Source organism: Dermacentor andersoni, chromosome 3, assembly GCF_023375885.2.
Source record: "Dermacentor andersoni chromosome 3, qqDerAnde1_hic_scaffold, whole genome shotgun sequence".
Lineage (NCBI taxonomy): Eukaryota > Metazoa > Arthropoda > Arachnida > Ixodida > Ixodidae > Dermacentor > Dermacentor andersoni.
The window spans coordinates 217,980,775-218,005,356 of NC_092816.1; the positions used below are offsets into that span (position 1 = coordinate 217,980,775).

The 24,582-nt window shown below is 48.8% G+C and overlaps 1 pseudogene; it reads right to left on the reverse strand.

Moving 5' to 3' along the window:
- Positions 1–16,858: 16,858 nt before the first annotated feature.
- On the reverse strand, positions 16,859–17,673 carry LOC126537260 (uncharacterized; annotated as a pseudogene).
- Between the last annotated feature and the right edge of the window lie 6,909 nt (positions 17,674–24,582).

The following is a 24,582-nucleotide window of genomic DNA, read 5'->3' on the forward strand; positions in this document are numbered from 1 at the left end:
CTTGCCAATGCAAGTCGGTAATCTCCTTAAAAAAGTAAAATAAGTAAGAGTCCTATTTATTTGTGGGAGTTGTGCCTCAGTGCTGAAGTGGAAAGACTCGGCTTTTCTTCCTTCTCTTTCATATCCGGACTTAGCCACTGATCTACACCAAAACAACCCTTTAGCTTCTTACTGCTGAATTCGTTTTGGTTTTCTCAAATCTATATTTGGGCTACGCGTTGCTATGTCTCGCGCTTTGCTTGAGGAAAACAAGACACCAACAGCTCCATTCAGTAAATCTGAGAAGCCAAGCACAAGAAGAAGATTAATGAAGCAGATGCACCCAATCATTGTCATCACATGCAAGAAGAAAATTTAACATAGGACTGCCTTCACAAGTGGGAAGGTGATGTGCAAGAACTTGAAGGTGTGGATGCCAGCTCTATATACAGTATGCAGACATTGAGCAGGTGTTAGCCAATCTAGGCACCTGCTGGCTAGATCACGCTCTCCGGGATCAGTACTCACCACGACTGTACCTTCAGCAGAGTGGCTGAAATGTAGAATTGTGGACTGCCACTCTTTTGATCGTATGTTTAAATCCTCGCAGCACAATGAGAACTTTATTTGCAATACTCTAGCAAGAAATTCGGGAATTCCAGTGACAACACCAGTAGACATCAGAACAACCAGGGGAGTTAGCCCATAGCAGCTATTGTTGTAAAAAATAAGACTGGCATAAGCACAAGAATTGAGATGGGCATACTACATGCCTTTGTTCTGGTAGTGGTCCACTACTTTGGTGCTACAGTTAATGATCTCCACTGTCACTGGACATAAGAGTTCTTTAATTATACACTCGCGCACCCGCCGCCTCTGAGGTCACCTAAGTGGACATACTATGCTGGCTGATAACGGCCCCCTCCCACTTTTAGTATGCTTCACCGCGTAACTGAAATGTACTGCGGCGAAGAAGCCGTATTGAGTGAATAAACAAATGGTTTTTACAACAGCAAGAAGTAAACGCGCACCATGCATCAGTCTACCACACGGAAGAGCGTCGCGATATACGGTAGCTAATTCACACAGGCCGTGTAGCCCACTTATCAGTTGTAAAGGGTATTATGGGTAATTCCAAATTTCAGACACACATATGTGTTTATGTTTGCGTTCGCACTCCTTGCGTAATAAGACTCCCAGAACTTCCACAATAGAACGCAATTTACAACACACAAACGCAAAGAACACTATATGTCTCGTTTTCAACTCGGCCGTCATGCAAATGACATATAGCGCGGAAAAACGTGAACATGCTGTGTGTTAGCGTCGTAAACTCCATACTAGGCAAGGAGCTAGCACACCACAATCCCGCGACAGCCGTTAATGAGACCAAGACGGCAGCACATGTCTGTGAACGCGCAAACCCTAAGCTACTCTGCTCCTCCGCCACCCCCGCTGCACGGCTGCATCAATCGTTTCAAGCACAGCACACCAAACACACATTCAGCTCTGAACAATGGGCGGTCGACGCAGTTGCATTTACATGACTTGCAGCGAGCAGCACATCCCTCGATGTCCGTTAAGCAAAGTCAGACACGGCGACGCCACATCGCGGTTAGCAGAACTTCGCTGCCGAGGCGCTTAGCCACTTCGATATGGTGGCTAGATAACTTCGATATTTCAATTGTCACCACCGCCGGGTTCTCAAGAAAGCACGGGTCACACAACGCAGATTCTGTAGTGCCAGAGCTCATCGAGGCCAAAGCCGCATTGCCGCACCGCCACTACTCACGGCTTTCCGCCAAGTAACACAGAACCTACAACCAACACACAAGCAACGCACGCACGATTACATGAGCAATGTTGAACAACGCGCGGTCCAGAGAACGATCACGCCGAGGACGAACACGCCACGGCGTCGCTCGGCGCCAGCATCGCGCCTTCTCAAAAATCCCTAAATGATGCTGTCCCTAGGCACCTAGGATCAGGTCACGTGAGGGATTTTTGTACGACAAATAGACGCACGCCCAACACACAAGCAACGCAAGCATAATCACATGTGCAATGTTGAACAACGCGCGGTCCAGAGACCGATCACGCCGAGGACGAACACGCCACGGCGTCGCTCGGCGCCAGCATCGTGCCTTCTCAAAAATCCCTAAACGATGCTGTCCCTAGGCACCTAGGATCAGGTCACGTGAGGGATTTTTGTACGACAAATAGACGCACGCCGCGCGGAGCATAGAGTTTCCTACAAAATTCTTGTAGGAAACTCTATGGCGCGGAGGGGGTAGGGCATAGAGGAAGGAAACTGATGAGAGGCCCTACCCCCTCCGCGCGCTAGGAGAAAAGTGTGGAGGAAATGACGTTGTAGATTCTCCTTTGTTTTGCTGTTTTTTTATTTCTTTGCTGTAGTGGCCGCGCCTTTCGGGCCACAATGGTGGCTTTGTTATTGTTCCGTGCGCTCACACGTGTAGCTCCGTAGGTTTCGTACCGTGGCAAAGGCGCCGTGCGGGCAGGTTTGCGTTGGTCTCTGCGTTTTGTTGCGCTGCGTTATCTGGACCGTGCTCTACCGTATGTTGTTGTGGCCAGGTGGGACAGGAGGAACTAAAGTTCGTGAAATGAACGCGCATGCAACGCTGTACGCAATCTACCGCGCCACGGCAATGGCTACGGACGAATGAATATTCGCGGGAAAGTTTGCCCTCTTTCGCGGAATCATGCTAACGTGCTAACGATTGCTTAGTATTGCTGCGGAGCGCACGGGTCCGAGCAGCACGGTTGCGCGCAGCGCGGCGTTGTTTCGCGAGAAATATAAACAAGAGAGGAGAGCTGGCCCGATAGGCGGAGCAACGCCATGAGCAACGCAAACTTCCGGTTTCACTTTAGCTTCACAAAGAGTGACGTCAGGGGCTCTCCTTAGTTTCCTTCCTCCGTGCTATATCACGTCAGGGGTTCTTCTTCGTTTCCTTCGTACTGCAAAACGAAATCATATTTCAGAAGTCTTAAAAAAAACCTCTGAAGGCGGGGAGGCATGTCGCAGATCCCTTTCGCAGCAATAGATAGCAACGGTTTATGGTCAGTTTCAATAAAAACTTTGTGCCCGTACATAAAGTGATGAAACTTATCAGAGCCGAACGAAATGCTCAGAGTCTCCTTTTCAATCTGCGCGTAACGCTGCTCAGCTTGTATTAGCGCACGGGATGCATATGCCACTGGGCGCCACTTATCACCATCGTGACACTGCAATAGCGCTGCACCCATGCCATCTTTCGATGCATCGCATGTTATTTTGGACTGCCTTTGGGGATCAAAGATGACGAGTACGCGTGTCATGGTTAGAATTTGAGTGATACCTTTCCACTCTTTTCTGTGGTTTTCAGTCCACTCAAATACTGCGTGTGCTTTGATAAGCGCTCGGAGAAGCGCAGTCCGCTCAGAAAGCCGTGGCACGTACTTTGCAAAGTAGTTGATTACACCGAGCATGCGCTGAACATCACATTTGGTTTTGGGTTCCGGCATTTCAAGCAAGCTTTTGATAAGTGTTGGGTCTGGCGAGATGCCGTCACGTCCAATGATATCGCCCAGGAATTGTATTTCCGTAACACCAAACCGGCATTTTCTCGCGTTGAACGTTAAGCCGGCTTTTTCGGCCGCTTTCAAGACCGCAACCAGTCTCTTGTCATGCTGCTGTTTGGAGATTTGATTAGATTATGGGGTTTTACGTGCCAAAACCACTTTCTGATTATGAGGCACGCCGTAGTGGAGGACTCCGGAAATTTCGACCACCTGGGGTTCTTTAACGTGCACCTAAATCTAAGTACACGGGTGTTTTCGCATTTCGCCCCCATTGCTGTTGTTTGTTTGCTCCCCATATCAAGATATCGTCAATGTACACATGTACACCGGGAAGGCCCTCAAATACTTGAGTCATCGTCCTTTGAAAGATTTCAGGCGCTGAGGCGATGCCGAAGGGCAATCGGAGGTAACGGTACCTGCCAAAAGGAGTAGCAAAAGTGCATATATTTTTTGACGTCTGCTCGTCAAGTGCGATCTGGTGGAAGCCGGAGTTTGCGTCCAAGCAACTAAATACAGTTGCGCCGGTCAATTCCCCTTCTATATATCCTCGCGCCTTGGGAGCTGGAAGTGTTCTCTTTTTATTATCTCATTAATTTTCCTGGGGTCCATCCAAATTCTAATTCTGCAGTCCTTTTTCTTGACGGTAACCAAAGGGCTTACCCAGTCCGTGGGGTACTCGTTCTTTTTTACGATGATGGCCTCGCGCTCCAGTCTTCGCAGCTCCTCCTGAAGAGGGCCCCGCAGGGACAGGGGAATACGCCGCGCTGGTTGAACGACAAGAACCGCTGTTGGTTGCAGGACCATGCTGTATGGTTGCTTCAAGCTGCCTAATCCCTGGAAGAGGTGCTGGAAATTCGTCACTGCTTCGTAGTCTGTTGAGGCGCTTACAGTGGCCACTGATGCGTTGAAAAAGGCCCAAGGCTTCACTCGCTTCCAGTCCTAGTATGGACTGACTGCCGTGTTTTACGACAAAGAACTGGACTGTGGCGGAAGTATTTCCTACCGTCACCTTCTGCGACGTTGCTCCGAAGTGTGTTATGACGCCTCTGATGTAGGCCCGTAGTACCGAGGTAGCAGCAGTCAACGGTCCCGCCGCACGCATTTTCCGGTATGCCGAAAACAGCAGTAAGCTGGCCTGTGATCCAGAGACTACCTTGAAGGAGACCTTATTGACCTTGACCTCAGCTTCCACTATCCAGTCTTTGGCATTTCTGTTCTCAACACCAACTTCTAGGATGTCGAAGTTATCGTCAAAGTCGTCTGTGCTGACTTCGGCAATTTTGGACGTTTCTCGACAGCACATCGCAAAATGATTGGGCAAGTGGCATACGTTGCATTTCTTTCCGTATGCAGGGGTGCGATCGGAGATGGTTGTTCGGCGCGTTCGTTCGGTTACCGGCGCGCGCGATTGGCCTACTCCGCGCCGACGTCGCCAGCCTCGGGGCGCGGCCAAGTTTTTGGTGACGTCAAAATGACGACACGCTCCTGTCAATCATCCTCCCACCGAGCATTTCGTCTGCTAGGCGCCGAACCCGACGGGAGCTGGGAAGTTTGGAGCGATCATACGGCTTCGCATGGCGCGTCTGGTGGATTGGATTGGATCCAACAGGCAGCGGCGGCATGGCACGTTTGAATCCAATCTATAGTTTGATTCGAGAAAATGGCGCTTCCGTTGGGAACTTAGGTTGTTGCGCTGGCGTTTCTAGAGGAAGGAGGAGAGCGGGTGGCGGTGCGAAACGCGTTTGAAGAAATGGCGGGAAGTGAATTCCGGCGTCGTTTTTGTTTCTCGAAACAAATAATTCGTTGTTTGTACAGAGAAATCGACCCCATCATCCGTGCCAGTGAGTCACTCGAATGTTGTCGCTGCCTCTTGAAAAGTGCGCCACTCTTCCCGTCGTTTTTTTTTTTTCTTTTTTCTTCTCGCTGTTCGCGACACCACCTAGGGACGACGCAAAGAAACTATTAGTTATAAATTGCAGTAGTCACGCGTACTATTTGAAAACGTATTTGGGCTTGAGAAGAAAAAATACGTTCTTTTAGATAAAGATTTCATTCATATGGAAGACAAGAAACATTTCGTTTTGTAGTATACTGTCTGCAAGCAGACAGACAAACGACGGAAGTAAACTTCCGGCGAGGTCACCGCTTCCTGATTGGCTGCTCTCTCCGCCCCGCTGTCACAAATTTTGCATACTGCAACTTTGTGACGTTGCAGCAACTGAACAGAACGCGTATCGAACAAAATATCTCCGATCGCGCCCCTGGTTTCCAGAATTTCCTCGATGTACGCGATCGTCGTGCCCTTGGTGATGTGCTTGAACTCCCGGCTGAAGTTTGTCAGCAACACTTCGGTTTTCCCTCCATGCAGTCGAGTGATCCCTCTTGCGACGCAAATTTCACGGTCTAGCAGTAGACGTTGGTCGCCTTCGATGACACCTTCTACGTCAGCGGGTATTTCGGTGCCGACCGATGCTGGAGATTTCGGTGCTGGAGCGATGCGGGATGCTCACTTGATCTTCGAGCACACTCAAGGCGTGGTGACTACGAGGGCTCTCCGGCGGTATTGCTTTATCTTCCGACAGCGTTATTGACTTCGACTTGAGGTCGATGATTGCGCCGTGTTGGTTCAGGAAGTCCATACCGAGAATGACGTCTCGTGAACACTGTTGGAGGATAACGAAGGTGGCAGGGTAAGTCCGGTCATGAATGGTTATTCTTGCCGTGCAGATTCCAGTCGGCATAATCAGGTGTGCTCCAGCGGTGCGAATTTGAGGGCCTTCCCATGTAGTCTTAACCTTCTTCAACTGGGCGGCGTTGTGTCCACTCATGACGGAGTAATCAGCCCCTGTGTCCACTAAGGCGGTAACTGCGTGGCCGTCGAGAAGCACGTCGAGGTCAGTGGTTATTTGTTTGGCGTTGCAGTTAGGTCTTGGCGTCGGATCACGGCTGCATCGTGTTGAACTGAAGCTGGAACGTTGCGTCGTCAAGTCGTCTTTCGTCGGTGTAGTCTTGGCTTCCTGACTTCGTCGGGACAGCGGCGGGTCGTTATTATGTCGTCGAGATGGTCTCTTCGTCGTCTTCGTCGGCGGCGGAGGATCTTCGTCAGTTCGACGAACAGCAACCGCACCTCCATCGGTTGCTGCTTTTAGTTTTCCGGATATGGGCTCGTAGAGCGGCCCCGGGCTGGGCCGGTGTATGGTCGGCGCTGCGGCGACAGGTAGCGGCCTGGTGACGGCAAACGGGACGGCCGTCGAGGGCTCCACTGAGTAGCGGCGAGGTAATCGGCGATGTCACGTGGGCGCTCGCCAAGCTGTGGACGCGGCGAGTTGACGGCGAACCTTCTCAGTCCCGAGTCGCGGTATGGGCATCGGCGGTACACATGGCCGGCTTCTCCGCAGTGATAGCAGAGCGGACGGTGGTCGGGGGCTCGCCAAATGTCCGTCTTCATCCCATACGTGCGCTGGGCGACGGGTGGGCGTGCAGGCGGCGTCGGCGGCGGCGGACGACGGAATTGCGGCGTTACAGGGCCCTGGCGTTGTCGCGGAGGGGGACCTTGACGGCGGGCGACGTAGGTCATCGCTTCCGGCTGAGGTTGCGGTGATCTTGGTTGCACCTCAGGGACTCCAAGCGATCGCTGAACCTCTTCTTTGACGATTTTAGCAATTGGATCCACTTGGGACTGCGTCCTTCGGTAGAACTTCTGCAGCTCCTCCCGTACGACCGCTCTGATAGTCTCGCGTAGATCGTCGGTAGCCAGCGATTGAACCCCGGCGTAGTTTGTAGAGTTCGTGCGGCGATCGAATTGCCGGTTTCGGATCTCGAGTGTCTTCTCAATGTTCGTCGCCTCACGAAGAAACTCTTTGACGGTCTTCGGTGGGCTTCTTACCATTCCGGCGAAAAGTTCCTCCTTTACACCACGCATCAGTAGGCGGACTTTCTTTTCCTCGGCCATATCCGGGTCGGCGTGGCGGAACAAACGGCTCATTTCTTCCGTAAAGATGGCAACGTTCTCGTTCGGTAAATGCACTCGGGCGTCCAGCATAGCTTCGGCCCTTGCGCACGACGCCTGTAAAGGTGCGCAGGAAGCCGCTACGAAACAGGTCCCACGTTGTCAAGGTCGACTCCCTGTTCTCAAACCACGTTCTGGCGGCGTCTTCTAAGGCGAAGTAGACATGCCGCAGTTTGTCGTCGGAGTCCCAGTTGTTGAATGTCGCGATTCGTTCGTAGGTCTCCAGCCATGATTCCGGGTCTTCAGTCACTGCTCCATGGAAGGTTGGTGGGTCCCGAGGTTGTTGTGGGATAACGGGGGACGCTGGGGCAGCCATTGGGGTTGTCTTGACCACGATCTTCTTTGTCGTCTCAGGTAGAAGTCCGTGCTCTGGGGGCAGTCCTTGCAGTCTGCGGCTAGCACGCTGGTCTTGGGCGATGTTGGTTCTGTCCGCGGGCTTGGATCGCGGCTTTGCGGGGGCGTTCGGTACATGAACGCACAAGCACCTCCACCAGCTGCACGTGGTAGTGACGGTGAAGAAAGCAGCAATACGGTGGAATACAAAACTAGCTTTTATTGGGCGAACCTGTGCCCACAAAAACAGGCTACACTTGTAGCACAACGATAGCGGCGAACACGGTCGGCGATCGTAGGAAATCTGATCAACGGGTCAAGCGCGTCGGCTTTTAAAGAACAGTCGTCGAATGTTCGAGACTAATCGTTCAGACCCGCGTGCCTTCCACAAAGTTCTACACCATTCGCGTCAGGTGATGAAATCAGATAACATAAGGTTCGGCGACAACAGACAGCGGATAGAAGCATCGATAACTTTCCAGAAACTTCGGATACATGCAGGCGCGTCCCACGCTGTGCGATTACATTTGTTAGGCGGCGAAACGTGGTTCCCCGATAAAGATAAGTACACGTGTCAATACGGTCCAAACTGGTGCCGAAGTGACAATTATCCGCAAGCTTGCGTAGCTCAACAACATAGTCTCGGACAGATTCGCTTGCTGCCTGATCCCTTGTAAAGAACTTGTAACTTGCGGCAACCTCATTAGTCTTCGGCGCATAGTGGTTATTTATGGTAAGTGCGTTGTTGTAACTCGGGCCATTTACTTTCTGGGGGGCGCAGTGTCCAGCAAGAACGCCTACCGTCTTCGTTGACAGTTTCGAAACCAAGAGCGCCCTTTTCTTATCTGTCGTAATATCATTTACTTTAATATATGCCTCCAGTCGATTCAAGTAAATATCCCACTTATCTTGATTTTCGTCGAAACTTGGGGTACCGAGGTTCGTAGCCAGGGCCATGACCGCCGATGCTCCGTAGACTCGATTACTTTCAGTACCCAGCAGGACTCCCAGCGCTACCGAGACGCCACTGTTCGTGGCGGGGGCTCTGCGGGGTGGTTACCTTCGTCGCCACTGTTGTAGTGGGTGGCAGAGTGACGGAGACGATCCAAGAGCACGTACCGCACTGTGTTATTTCAGTGACAGCGAACTATATATATAGGCTGTTTGCCTATGACGTAACATAAAAAGAACGAATCATGTTTGACACGTGTGGCACAGCACTTCATATCAACTTCATCTGCCCATTTCTTTGTTCTTCCATGACCTGCTTAAAAAGATTTTTTCTTTTAATCTGTACACAACGCTCCGCGCTGCCATTCGATGCTGGGTTATAAGGAGGCGATTTAGTGTGCCGAATGCCATTCCATCTCATGAATGTCTCGAAAAGTGTTGATGTAAACTGCGGGCCATTGTCTGTTACCACTTCTTCCGGTAACCCGTACGCGGCAAATACTGTGCGCAGCTTCTCTATTGTCTTTTCACTACTAGTTGACTTCATGACAAACGGTTCAACCCACTTTGAATAGGAGTCAACTAGCACTAGAAACCAATGCTGGTCACGATGAGCAAACTCTAAGTGCACACGCTCCCACCGGCGCCTAGACACTCCCCATGACATTACAGGAACTTTGGGTGCCGCATTTTGGGTCAACGGGCACGTGACACATTCTTTCACTGTTTGTTCAACGTCTTGCGTAAGACGGGGCCACCACACGTGGCCTCTAGACAGCATTTTCATACGTGCCATTCCAGGATGGCCTTCATGCAACAACGATAGCACTTGTCCGCAAAGAGACATTGACACTATCACTCGATTTCCCCATGTCACGCATTCTTTGTCAACAGAAAGCTCACTTCGTCGCACAAAATATGGCGCCATAGCGTCATCAGACACTTTTGAGGCCAGCCGACCTGCGTGTAAAACAATACCGTTGATAACAGCTTGTCTTTGCTTGTTTCCCGTCTAATGTCTTCTGCCGAGAGTGGGAGCTCGTCCAGCATAGAAAAACCTACGTACACGTCACACGGTACGGTGTCGCATCACGTCACGGTGCAGCGGTGGCGTAGAGGTAGAACACCCGCCTCGCGTACAAGAGGTCCGTGGTTCGAATCCCGGTGCCGCGCAATTTTCCACCGGATTAAAAAAAATCCACGTGTTCATAAAATTGCATAAATGGGCCTGGAGTGCGGCCTGATCCCGGTGACCAGAACCGGCAACGCACTCCCTCACCAGAGCAGGATTGGCCACTCTGGTGCAGTACTTGGCCACAACCTCCTATATGAACACAACAATCAAACCCTCAGCCCCCAGCAGCTGCGAAGCAACTGACCACGGCGGCGGTCAGACTTGCGATGCAGCAGAGGGTGCTAAGAATCCCTGGCTCCGGACAGGCCGCCATCGGAATATGAGCCTGGCAACGTTTAACGCTAGAACATCATCTAGTGAGGCGAGTCTAGCAGTGCTATTGGAGGAATTAGAGGCCACTAAATGGGATATAATAGGGCTCAGTGAAGTTAGGAGGCGAAAAGAAGCATATACAGTGCTAAAAGCGGGCACGTCCTGTGCTACCGGGGCTTAGCGGAGAGACGAGAACTAGCAGTCGGATTCCTGATTAATAAGAATATGGCTGGTAACATACAGGAATTCTATAGCATTAATGAGAGGGTGGCAGGTGTTGTTGTGAAACCTAATAAGAGGTACAAAATGAAGGTTGTACAGGTCTACGCCCCTACATCCAGTCATGATGACCAGGAAGTCGAAAGCTTCTATGAAGACGTGGAATCGGCGATGGGTAGAGTGAAAACAAAATACACTATACTGATGGGCGATTTCAATGCCAAGATAGGCAAGAAGGCTGGAGACAAGGCAGTGGGGGAATATGGCATAGGCACTAGGAACAGCAGGGGAGAGTTATTAGTAGAGTTTGCGGAACACAATAATATGCGGATAATGAATACCTTCTTCCGCAAGCGGGATAGCCGAAAGTGGACGTGGAGGAGCCCGAACGGCGAGACTAGAAATGAAATAGACCTCATACTCTGCGCTAACCCTGGGATCATACAAGATGTGGACGTGCTCAGCAAGGTGCGCTGCAGTGACCATAGGATGGTAAGAACTTGAATTAGCCTAGACCTGAGGAGGGAACAGAAGAAACTGGCACATAAGAAGCCAATCAATGCGTTAGCGGTAAGAGGGAAAATAGAGGAATTCCAAATCAAGCTACAGAACAGGTATTCGGCTTTAACTCAGGAAGAAGACCTTAGTGTTGAAGCAATGAACGACAGTCTTGTGGGCATCATTAAGGAGTGTGCAATAGAAGTCGGTGGTAACTCCGTTAGACAGGATACCAGTAAGCTATCGCAGAAGACAAAAGATCTGATCAAGAAACGCCAATGTATGAAAGCCTCTAACCCTACAGCTCGAATAGAACTGGCAAAACTTTCGAATTTAATCAACAAGCGTAAGACAGCTGACATAATGAAGTATAATATGGATAGAATTGAACATGCTCTCAGGAACGGAGGAAGCCTAAAAGCAATGAAGAAGAAACTAGGAATAGGCAAGAACCAGATGTATGTGTTAAGAGACAAAGCCGGCAATATCATTACTAATATGGATGAGATTGTTCAAGTGGCTGAGGAGTTCTATAGAAATTTTACAGTACCAGTGGTACCCACGACGATAGAGGAAGAGAGAATAGTCTAGAGGAATTTGAAATCCCACAATTAAGTAACGCCGGAAGAAGTAAAGAAAGCCTTGGGAGTTATGCAAAGGGGGAAGGCAGCTGGGGAGGATCAGGTAACAGCAGATTTGTTGAAGGATGGTGGGCAGATTGTTCTAGAAAAACTGGCCGCCCTGTATACGCAATGCATCATGACTTCGAGCGTACCGGTATCTTGGAAGAACGCTAACATAATCCTAATCCATAAGAAGGGGACGCCAAAGACTTGAAAAATAATAGACCGATCAGCTTACTGTCAGTTGCCTACTAACTATTTACTAAAGTAATCGCAAATAGAATCAGGAACACCTTAGACTTCTGTCAAGCAAAGGACCAGGCAGGATTCCGTAAAGGCTACTCAACAATAGACCATATTCACACTATCAATCAGGTGATAGAGAAATGTGCGGAATATAGCCAAACCCTTATATATAGCTTTCATTGATTACGAGAAAGCGTTTGATTCTGTCGAAACCTCAGCAGTCATGGAGGCATTGCAGAATCAGGGTGTAGACGAGCCGTATGTAAAAATACTGAAAGATATTTATAGCGGCTCCACAGCCACTGTAGTCCTCCATAAAGAAAGCAACAATATCCCAATAAAGAAAGGTGTCATGCAGGGAGATCCGATCTGTCCACTGCTATTCACAGCGTGTTTACAGGAGGTATTCAGAGACCTGGATTGGGAAGAATTGGGGATAAAAGTTGATGGAGAATACCCTAGTAATTTGCGATTCGCTGATGATATTGCCCTGCTTAGTAACTCAGGGGACCAATCGCAATGCATGCTCACTGACCTGGAGAGGCAAAGCAGAAGAGTGGGTCTAAAAATTAATCTGCACAAAACTAAAATAATGTTTAACAGTCTCGGAAGAGAACAGCAATTTACAATAGGTAGCGAGGCACTGGAAGTGGTAAGGGATTACATCTACTTAGGGCAGGTAGTGACGGCGGATCCGGATCATGAGACGGAAATAATCAGAAGAATAAGAATGGGCTGAGGTGCGTTTGGCAGGCATTCTCAGATCATGAACAGCAGGTTGCCATTATCCCTCAAGAGAAAAGTGTATAATAGCTGTTCTTACCAGTACTCGCCTACGGGGCAGAAACCTGGAGGCTTACGAAAGTGTTCTACTTAAATTGAGGACGACGCAACGAGCTATGGAAAGAAGAATGATGGGTGTAACGTTAAAGAGCCCCTGAAACGGTTCGGACAAATTTTGTAGACGCGTAGGGTACAGCTTAAGTAGAACATTCGCACCACAATTTAAGTGAACCGTTACGTATTAATGGAGCTACAAGCGATTACAAGTTACCCACCTCCCTAACCATGCTTTTCCTCCTCAACTCGTTCGCCGAGCGATCGGGGCTAAGCTCCGCCTTCACTGGTTCTGCGTCACGATGCAACGTCACATCATCCACTTCCGGTTGTATTGGAGCCCGCCCGCGCTAAACGTCTCCGCTAGCGACTTGGCCGTCAACCCCAAGCGAGAGCTATCGAAGCAGCGAATTCTGTCGAAACGCCGAACGTGTCTGGTATTCCGGTAACCACAGGCAAGCTGGTCATTTCGGCAAATGACTGGAGGCATAAACTCAAGCTGATGAAGGAACATTAGCGTAGACGTACGTGCGGCCTGATCGGTCTGCACGGTCCAGCCACTTGCTGGCGCAGCGCATAACCAGCCAAACAAAGCGCTAATATTGCTCTAACCAAGTGTAAAACATTTTAAACATTTATAAAAACAAAGTGTTGATGATTACACTCCTGCGAAAAATACACACCAGCAGCAAAGAAGAATACACTTCGTTACTGCTACTGTGTATGGTTTAGCTCTGTGCCACCAGGTGGCTGCACCGTGCAGACCATTCGCATTTGCGATTCTGCTCATCCCATGGATCATCCCGTTACGGCACATTCTAGCGGCCAGACCCTGTCCGCTTCCGCTTGCATTTGCCCTAATACCGGACTCGCGAAACGCTATTGCGTTAGTAATCTTCCGGTGTAAAATGACGGCCACAAACGCGCAAACCCTGGCGACGATCGGATATCGGCAGTCCAATGCGCAGCAGCCAGTTCGCTCGTATGCTGCCTTGCAGAGGGACACAATGTCGCAGCTTGACATATTGCCAGTCGCTACGTTTGCAGTCCACAAAGCAACAAAGTCGAATCATAGTGCTCTCGAAAAGACTGAGACCGACTCTGACCGCGGAGCTCTCGTCAAAATGGAGTGCGTTGTAACACAAGCAGACGACACTTGCTGTGTGCCGGAAGTGCTTAATTGTATTGAAAAATTGTTCTTGTGCATTCTCTTTATGTTACTTTCTGTTTATAAAAACAAATGAACTAACATTCCAACTATTACGAAGATCATTTGTTTACCATAAAGTTGGAAAAATTATTGATCACGCGCCCTGGTCAGCCAATCGGATAGCTCGCCCCACTGACGTCATATGGGTGATTTTCGTCATATGGGTAGGGTCCCTAGAAAGTATTTCTAGGGACCATAATATGGGTAGGGGCGGCTTAAAATTCCGCCGAGCAGCGTGATCCGATCGGCAGCGATGTGCATTTTTAAAACCTTATAATAAATTACACGCTTTACGCGGAGCACTTAGATGTGTCAATTAATGACTCAGTACGTTTGTAGACTCAGTACGTTTGTAGAAAATCGTAAAAATCGTTTCAGGGTCCCTTTAAGTGTACTTTTTGAAAAATTGTTCTTGTCCATTCTCTTTATGTTACTTTCTTTCTATAAAAACAAATTAACTAACATTCCAACTATTACAAACATCATTTGTTTACCATAAAGTTGGAAAAATTATCGATCACGCGCCCTCGTCAGCCAATTGGATAGCTTGCCCCACTGACGTCATATTGGTGATTTCCGTTATTAGGCCTTTCCGTTATATGGGTAGAGGCGGCTTAAGATTCCGCCGAGCAGTGTGCTGTGATCGGCAGCGATGTGCATTTTTAAAACCTTATAATAAATTACATGCTTTACGCGGAGCACTTAGATGTGTCAATTAATGATCAGAAGGACCTACTCTAACGACTCAGTACGTTTGTAGAAAATCGTCAAAATCGTTTCAGAGTCCCTTTAAGCGATAAGAAAAGAGCAGATTGGGTGAGGGAACAAACGAGAGTTAATGACATCTTAGTTGAAATCAAGAAAAAGAATTGGGCATGGGCAGGACACGTAATAAGAAGGGAAGATAACCGATGGTCATTAAGAGTTAAGGACTGGATTCCAAGGGAAGGGAAGCGTAGCAGGGGGTGGCAGAAAGTTAGGTGGGTGGATGAGATTAAGAAGTTTGCAGGGACGACATGGCCATAATTAGTACATGACCGGGGTTGTTGTAGAAGTATGGGAGAGGCCTTTGCCCTGCAGTGGACGTAACCAGGCTGATGATGATGCTGCTGCTGATGATGATGATGACTTGTCACACACGTCATCTGTGCACCCGTCACCTGTGTTCGGAAGCGGCAGGCGTGAAAGTGCGTCAGCGTGCGGGTATCCCGTGATTTGTGATAAACCCATTTGTAGTCATAAGCAGCAATCTGTAAGGCCCAACGCTGCACGCGTGCCGCCGACATAGCAGGAATTGGCTTACCGTGTCCTATAGCCCCACCAAGGGTTGATGGTCGGAGTAGATCCCAAATTTCCGCCCGAAAAGGTACTTCTGAAACTTCTTTAGCCCGTACACGACAGCCAGAGCTTCCTTTTCGATATGGCCGTACGCCTGCTCAGTTTTAGTCAGAGTCTTAGACGCAAAAGCAATTGGTCTTTCTTCAGATCCTTCCTTGTGAAAAAGCACTGCGCCTAAACCATACGAAGACGCGTCGCAAACCAGCCCTAGCTCCTTGGAAGGGTCATAGTAGGCGAGTACGGACGCACTCAGCAGCCAGCCCTTGGATGCTTTGAAGGTTTTTTCTGCGGAAGCCGTCCGTTTCCACTTAACATTCTCAGCTAGCAAGTCATATAATGGTTTAAGCTGTGCTGACATGTTCGGCACGAATGTCCCATAGAAATTTAACAAGCCTAAGTAGGCGCGTAGCTCATTCTTGTTTTTTGGCGTTGGTGCTTCTTTGATGGCGTGCACCTTGTCTTCTGAAGGACGGATTCCTCTCATCAATCACGTGACCCAAATAGCTCACAGCCTTCGCAAAAAACTTGCATTTCTCCTTCCGCGATTGCACACCCCGTTCCTTGGGCCGTGTCAGCAAAGCTTCGACCTTATAGCATTCTTCCATTGTTTTTCCTGCTATTAACACATCATCAAGATAACATCAAACTCTGTCTAAACCCTTTAACATGTCATCCATCGCGGCTTGGAAAATAGACGGAGCGCTTGTTATTCTGTACGGCATAGGAGTGTACCGAAAGAGGCCTAGGTGGGTGTTCACAATGACCAAAGGTTGCGAATCAGGGTGCAGCTGCAACTGTTGGTACGCTGTAGAAAGGTCAAGAACAGTAAAACATTTGCATCCGTGCAGCGTGACAAAAACATCTTCCAACGTTGGCAAAGGGTAATAATCGTTTCTCAGACAACGGTTTACAGTCACTTTGTAGTCTCCGCATATGCGAACTTTGTTGTTAGCCTTGGGTACGACTACTAGGGGCGTAGCCCAATCACTTTGCTGTACAGGCACCAGTACTCCCGATTCCACTAGTGAATGCAATTCCTGTGCTACGGCGTCCCTGAGTGCAAATGGCACAGATCGATGCTTACAGAAAACAGGTGTACTGCTGTCTTTTAGCACTAGGTTCACCGATGTGTCAGCTATCATGCAGTCCTAGTGCTGGCTCAAACACTTCCGAAAATTTTTCGATGACTGCGGCTGATTTATCAAGACCGATATTACACACGCTCGTCCAATCCAGCTTCAAAGCCTCTAGCCGATTACGTCCCAACAACAAAGTGTCACACATTTGTGGTGTTTGGACTACAATTAAAGGCAATGTCGCTGTTTGGCCATTGTGCTCTACGCGCACCGTCAACTTGCCTGTAATTGCCAGCGGGACACCTCCGTATGTTTTTAGCCATAAGCTACAACTTTCTAGAGGTAAATTAGACCAATATTGCCGGTACATCTTTTCTGGTACGATAGACACAGATGCTCCTGTGTCAACTTGCATTTTGACATTCCTATCTGCCACCCTAACTTTCACAATGGAGCTACCGTCATTACTGTTACATGAAAAAATATGACTCAGCAAAATATCGTCCTCACCACTTATACTGTCGGAGTCATCGCGGAGCCTTCTAAACTAGTGCTCTCTTCAAGGGCATGTACTGAACGTGGCGTCGTTCTGCAGACCTTTGCCAGGTGTCCCACCTTTTTGCAGGCACGGCATCGATATTTGCGAAAGGGGCAGGTTGTGGCGGTATGCATTGATCTGCAACGGAAACAGTCAGTTGATTCGGCTTGCCGCTCCGTGTTCTTGCTCGCTGCCCGTCTTGTCCATGCAGTGGCCTCGGGTTTTCTTTGGGTTGCTGGACCAGGTTCACCTCGCTGAGGTCTTTAGGGTGAATCTTCCCTGTTTTGGTGCGAGCGAGTTCCCCGCTTTTGGCAAGGTCATAAGCAGCTTGGAACGTCAGGGTACTCTTCTTGAGGAGCTCGGCTTGTGCCGTTTCGTTTCTCAGTCCGGCCACGAACCGATCCCGCAAAGCGTCATCCAGGAATTGCCTTAACTCACAGGATGCAGCCAACCTTTTCAGTTCTAATGCAAACGTAGCAACTGGTTCGTTTTCTTGCTGCGACCTACGGTTGAACCGGAATCTTTCCGCTATCACCAAGGGCTTCGGTGAATAGTGCCCTTTGAGAGCCCTGACCTGTTCGTTGTATGTTTTGGCTTCGGGCTTCACTGGGGCCAACAAATACTTCAACGTGCGGTAGGCCTGTTTTCCAATGGCCGTCACAAAAGTGGATACCTTCAAGTCGTCGCTGACCTGGGTGGCACGGATGTAGTGTTTAAAGCGTTCCTCATAAGAATCGAAGTCTTCGTCTCCCTCGTCCGTGAACGGCTCGAAGCAGCTGAAGGAAGCCATGCTGTGGTAGTCTGCCTAGACGCCTACTGTTCCCAAACTGCTGGAGCCACAACCAGCGCTTCAGCCATGACCCTGTTATCGCTCGCTATGAGAATCCCATCCTCGTCGCCACTGTTGTGTCTTCAAGTACACAGCAGCCTACTTGCCAGAACACATGTTTATTGCCACTTGCAATACAACGGAAAAGAACCACAAGGCACTTACGTGGCCGTCTTATATAGCTATACAGAGCTACTAATCAGTGACATCATAGACACATACACACAGGCACGTGCGCTCTATCTAAGATACACAATTCAAGACTTCGGTGACGTCAGAGTGCCACTACAGGTTCTATCTAAGAGGTGATGACACAACACATATTTCGTGCAACTTGCCAATAAACCAGTTGGAAGCAGCGCTATCTTCCTGTATCTGGCCGGCTTGGCTTGTTTCTTCCTTTGTATGTTGCGCTGTACCAGTTCTAGATTTTGTTGAAAGCTTTTCCTGTTAATGCACTAAAAAGAAAAAACCCAGAACCACACTTAACATGTACCATTGAGAGGTAATTTCTCACTGTTGACAAACATGGAATGTGCAAAATGTTCTCGCATAGGAAGGAGTGACCTGATGGACTACGAATGTGCAAGAGTAGGCAAAGTAGGAGCCACTCTTTGCTGTAGCGCTGGTTCTTCTTGCTGGCACACTTTGCAGCTGCTGCACATCCCTTAGTAACAGTTGCTTAACCTTTAGGAATGTTCAAACTGCCGAGCTTGTCATCAAGGCACTCTTCCAACATTGTTGATCACTTTTCCCGAAAGGACTTAACAGACCTCTTCGATGCATACTGTGCTCTTCAAAAGACATCACGTCATCCTTTTGAGCTCTGGCCAATTGAAAATATTGCAGAGGACGCGTTGATTTGCCTTGTCCAGTCTAAGCTTCTCGTGCAGCCATGGTGTAGTTTGGAGACCCTGGTATTGTTGGCATATAGCTGCATCAGTCTTGAGCAGTAGGACACATTGATTGTGTCTCCAATGGCTTGCTATGTCAACAAAGGCACTGGCATCTTGAGCATTCAGATATTCCTTAGAGCTAGGCCCTCCGATACGTAAACGAATCAACATCTGCAATGCTGCCGATAGTACCATGAAATTCGAGTTGCTCTTTTGTTATTCGCCTACCCAAAAAAGTGATGCTAATATTTAGTGCCTCATCAAAGCTGACACCTTTTCCTGGGTATACGTGACTAATAGTAGCTGAATGTAGCTGTATTCTTCAACACCCGCAGCCACACCTGCAGCACAAAACATTGCCTTCGGGGCCACTTTTGCAGCACTAGACACGTGCATTTCTAAAAACACCACTGTTTTTTGCCCGTTGATGTCTACTTTATGATTTGCTCAAGTGATGGATTCGTGCTTGTCTAGAGATCACCTGTACCTGGGTCTGCACCTGCCTCAGTGCTGCAGAAGGCGATGGTGCCACAGGAAGCTTTGGCAATTCCCGAGAGGTTGGTATCCACAGTCTTAGTCAAGTGGCTCGGGCAGCCTGGAAATATTGTTGGGATGGCGTCTTTTGCCAAAGCAGCCCTCTTCGGCACACTTACAAGAATGTGTCCTTTGTATAGCGCTCCCCACAATTTGGTGACAAATCGCACATCAGAATGTTTTTCACAAATGAAATCTGTTGCTTGCAACTCACAATCCTTCTGTGGAATAGCGAGTCACCAAACTTTCAAGCGGTAATCTTCCTTCAGGGAAGCGAAAAGGAACACTTTCTCCATGCTCGAATTGCCCATTACATATACATTCGATGTAATACTTACGCCAAAATCAGAGTGAGAAGTATGGTCAACAGCAATGAAACACAAGCGCAACTCAAAGAAAGACTGCCAACAGTCATCACATGTGAAGCTTTGTAAATGACGTGGCTCACTTGGTTAGGAATTGAAAGCCTCGTGGAACCTAGCACAACCTGGTAGAAAAAAAGAAAAGCAAGTACCTGGTTTCCACATGGCGGCTGCATGGCAGAGGTAAGGCGTCGTTTCATCTACAGTAAAACCTCGTTAATTCGAACTCAGTTAATTCGAAATCCCGGATAATTCGAAGGTTTTCTGCGGTCCCGTATTTTTAATGTAAATTTGACCGGATAATTCGTACCGGTGGCCTAGCCAACCCCGGTTAATTCGAAGATTTGGGGTGCTATGCAGCAATTCCTGATCGCCATTTCACTGCAAACCCGACGAAACGACAGCCATCCGGAGCCGCGAGGCGACGCCACATGGCAATTGCGATTATTTATAGGCGAAGCGCCTGACTCGTAGTACTGCTAGCACAAAAATCAGTCCACGGTATGCACCGCCGAAATGCGCGCCTGCAGAGGAGAAGACATGCTTCACTGCAACGCAGTGGGCATACCGGCTTTTGCCACGTGCTTTCGTCCCCCACTCCGCAAGCTCCTCGCAGTCGCAGCGTCAGCGCGTGTTCCATGCCGCCGCCACTGGCTGCCATTCGCCCATTCTCTCTCCGCGCCTGCGGTGACGTGTGTGTGTGCAGCCATGTTCTTTTATTTTTCTGAACTGTGCAAAAGTGCCAGTAAGTGAAGATGCCACTTTAACGCTGCAGCAGAAGTTCTGCTTGAACCAAGAAGCAGGTAAGCACACGTGTTCCAAGACCCGAGTTGGCTGAAAGGCACAACATGCCCCCTCTCGAAGTTGTCCACAATACTGAAGAACAAGTCGAAGGTACTGGAAGCCTACAGCAAGACATATTATTCGTAGCAGTTGTGAGTACAGGCTCCCACGTACCAAGATGTGGAATCAGCTTCTATTTTGCTGGCTGCAGAAAGCAAACGGAGCCCACCTTCCGGTCAATGGAACGATGCTGCGGGAGAAGGCCAACGACTTGGGCTCTACAACTTGGGCACGAAGAGTTCAAGTGTAGCAATGGAGGGTTCAGCCGTTTTAAAGAGCGCAATAATTTGACCTTCGTAGCCGTCTGTGGCGAGCGCGGCAGCGCAAACGAGAGCGTCGTTGACAACTGGAAGAAACTCACGTTGGCTCCGTTGCTTAGCGAGTACGATGCAGACGATGTGTACAACCTTGACGAGGCAGCCCTTTTTTACAAGGTGCTGCCCACAAAAACGTTCGCAGCAAAGGACACCGTGGTCAAGGGTCGAAAGTAGGGCAAGGAAAGAATTACCGTTCTGTTCGGTGAGAACACGTGCGGTAAACACAAGCTACCATTACTCGTCGTTGGAAAGAGTGGGAAGCCTCGCTGCTTTAAAAATGCACAGCTGCCGTCAAGGGATGGGCTTATCTACTGGCACAACAAGAAAGCCTGGGTCACAGGCGCAATAATATCTGAAGATTACATTCGGCAGCTTGACCGCAAGTTCGCGGCTACAAGCAGGAATGTACTCTTCGTTGCTAATTGCCCGGCTCATGGTGACATCCCCCACCTGATCGGGATGGTATTTCTTCCTCCGAACACCACGTCGACCTTGCATGCAGCTAATGAACCAAGGCGTCATTCACCACACAAGGAAGATTTACTGCCACCAGCTGCTCAAGCACATGCTCGTTTGCTACGACAACGGCAAGGAAAACAGTTCAGGGTGTCTACCAACCGGGAAAACCGGGAAAACCGGGAAAACCGGGAATTCTCAGGGATTTTTAGTAGTCTGGGAAAACTCAGGGAATTTGTGCCTCTATCAGGGAAAATTAGCTGTAATTTTATTGAAGGGGTCTAAAGTCGCGGTAATTCTGGCTCGAGTAACAGACAGGAATCGTAACGAATCGTTTTTCCTGTCGTCGGCTGGAGGAGTTGCCAGTGTAGAGTCAACGACCGACTTTCCGGATTCCCGACAATTTGGACGGCTTCGCGGCGCCACCACGTACCCCATAGAGTCAATGTATGAGAACGTCTGAAATTTCGGACGCAAGAACTCTTTGCCGTCCGATTTTCCGGACGTTCTGCATGACCGCAGGTCCGAAACGGCATTAATCAAATCCACCACCGCTGTCATTTTGATTACCTAGCTCGCCGCCTCGAACCGGCGCTATCGCATGCAGATCCGCTGGAAGCCGTAAAGCCACCACTGCGGCAAGGCTACGCCTAGCTGCTTCGACGTTCGGTGCCGTGTTTCTTCATTTCTCCGCTGTCAACAATAATTTTGGCTTCGAAGCTCGGAAAGCATGGCGCATTCCATAATGCTGGTTCCTGAAAGTTAGTTTCGCCTCAGCACAGTTGCGTGACGCGGTGAAGCTTAAGCGTAGGAAGGGGCAATTGTCACGGGACGCAGTATGTATTCCTTAATTTTACACGCGTGCACCCGCCCTCTCCTGTCGCAGTAGGAGCACCGATATGCCTAATAGTGTACTGACAGGCATTCAGAGCTTTTCCAGACGTGCCTGTATCGGTTTGAGCCCTTAAGAGAAGTAAAAGACGCATTTATTTTTTCGGACTGCCTGATTTTTCGGAAGTTCTCGCGGCCCCTAGGGGGCCCGAAAAATTGGACGTTGACTGTAAACTGACCAAGAGTATGCTTCAAATGGTCCGTAGTGCGAACGCGCGACAAAAGTAGCACGAGAACAGAAAGGACCGACGCATTGAGGAATTAAGTATGCGAGCACTTCTTTGAAGGAGCCTGAGCTCAAAAACACTCTTGGCAGATGCCGAGATGCAGGTGTCCCTCATACAAAACAAAATAAACTCTTTAAAGCAGTGAAACACAATACTGAAGCGTCGTGCGCGGGCTGAGAGTATGTCAGGACAGTTGAGGTTGACTTATGAGCTGTTGAGGAGACTCTCAATTGTGACAAAATTCGGGCCTCATACCACTGAGCTTGCTATCAATTGGTATAAATAGCTCATATTTGAATATATTTGCTTCTGTATGCATCTCCTTTTTATTTGTATTTGAGAATGTATGACTAGATTTGCAACTTCTTTCGAAGACATTTTATTTGCTGTGCATTTTACTAACCCCTCCCTTCTATTCTTTTTTTGACTAACATAAACACTACTCCTTAGTATTCAAATTGGACTAAGTCGATTTTTTTTAAAATCTTCATATGCTAACTAAAGAGTGACAGCATCGGGCGATATGGTTCCAGCCCGTCTTGACATAAAACATAGTTCTGCATCACTCAGGGAATTTCGCAATGGCACTCAGGGAAAACCTGCAAAACTCAGGGAATTTGGAAATGACAACTTGGTAGACACCCTGAGAACTCCATCGACCTCTTCGGAGCCATATGTCTTATTGAGTATGCATGGAAGCAAGTGGAACCCACTTTGATCATATGGTGTTTAATTTTGAACACGCTGGTTTCTTGAAGGAAAGCACGTCAATACTGATGCTGACTATTCAGACTATTCAATGCACTCTGCACAGAGAATAGTGAATCCGGTGCAGTCGCTTTCACCGAGTATCTGAACTTTGAAAATAATCAACAAATGTGCTACTCAGACTTGGATAGTGAAGCTCACGACCTTACAGTAGGTCGTGGTGAAGCTACCGCTGATGCGACCATGTGCGATGACAGCGACAACGACAACGCTCACGAGCCCTCCTGAGCACCCGCTCTCGGGGAAGTTATCGGATCGCTGTTATCCGCAGTGTTGTTGAGTGCCACGATGGAAATTCTTAAATGGCGCTGGACGTAGTTGGCCAACTAGAAAACATGACCCTTGGAGCCTCGAACTGCAGGATGCGGCAAACCAGCATCTCTGATTACTTAAGTAATCCAAAGATCGCTGAATAAAGGTTGCGCATTCCAGCAGCGAAATTTTTCGCCTCGTTGCCTTTTTGTGTGTGTTCGGTTAATTCGAAAACCCGCGCTTAATTCGAAGATCTTTTGCGGTCCCGATGACTTCGAATTAACGAGGTTTTACTGTAGTCTATTCTAACATCGTGGTACATGTCGCGTGGTTAGTGCTGCGCGGGGCACGAGCTCTCAGGGACGGACCGACACGTACCGCCTCTTGTTGGACGAAAAGGGAATGCCCCTTCTTTATTGGGCCCGAACATACATAGAGACAGACAAACACAGGTGACAGGGGGCGCCACACTCTGGTGGCAGCCTAACAAACGGGGCTGAACTGTGGCGACCTCTACAGTACAAACATCAGATGGCAGAGGGGACACCATGTAATCATCATCACCAGCCTATTTTTATGTCCACTGCAGGTCAAAGGTCTCTTCTGGCAGTCTACAATTACCCCTGCCTTGTGCTAGCTGATTCTAAGTTGTGCCTGCAAATTTCCACCGGTTATCTGTCCAATGCATTATGTAGCCTGCCCAGCTCCATTTTTGTCCTCCATCATTATCAGCCTGATTACGCCCACTGCAGGGCAAAGGCCTCTCCCATACGTCTCCAACTACCCCGTTCATGTACTAATAACGGCCATGTCGTCCCTGCAAACTTCTAAGTCTCATCCATCCACCTAACTTTCTGCCGCCCCCTGCTATGCTTCCCTTCCCTTGGAATCCATTCCATAACCGTTAATGACCATCGGTTATCTTCCCTCCTCATTACATGTCCTGCCCATGCCCATTTCTTTTTCTTGATTTCAACTAATATGTCATTAACTCGTGTTTGTTCCCTCACCCAATCTGCTCTTTTCTTATCCCTTAACATTACACCCATCATTCTTCTTTCCATAACTCGTTGCGTCGTCCTCAATTTAAGTATAGAACCTTTTTCGTACGTAAGCCTCCAGGTTTCTGCCCCGTACGTGAGTACTGGTAAGACAAAGCTGTTATACACTTTTCTCTTGAGGGATAATGGTAACCTGCTGTTCATGATCTGAGAATGCCTGCCAAACACACCGCAGCCCATTTTTATTCTGATTATTTCAGTCTCATGATCCGGATCAGCAGTCACTACCTGTCCTAAGTAGATGTATTCCGGCCCTCACCACT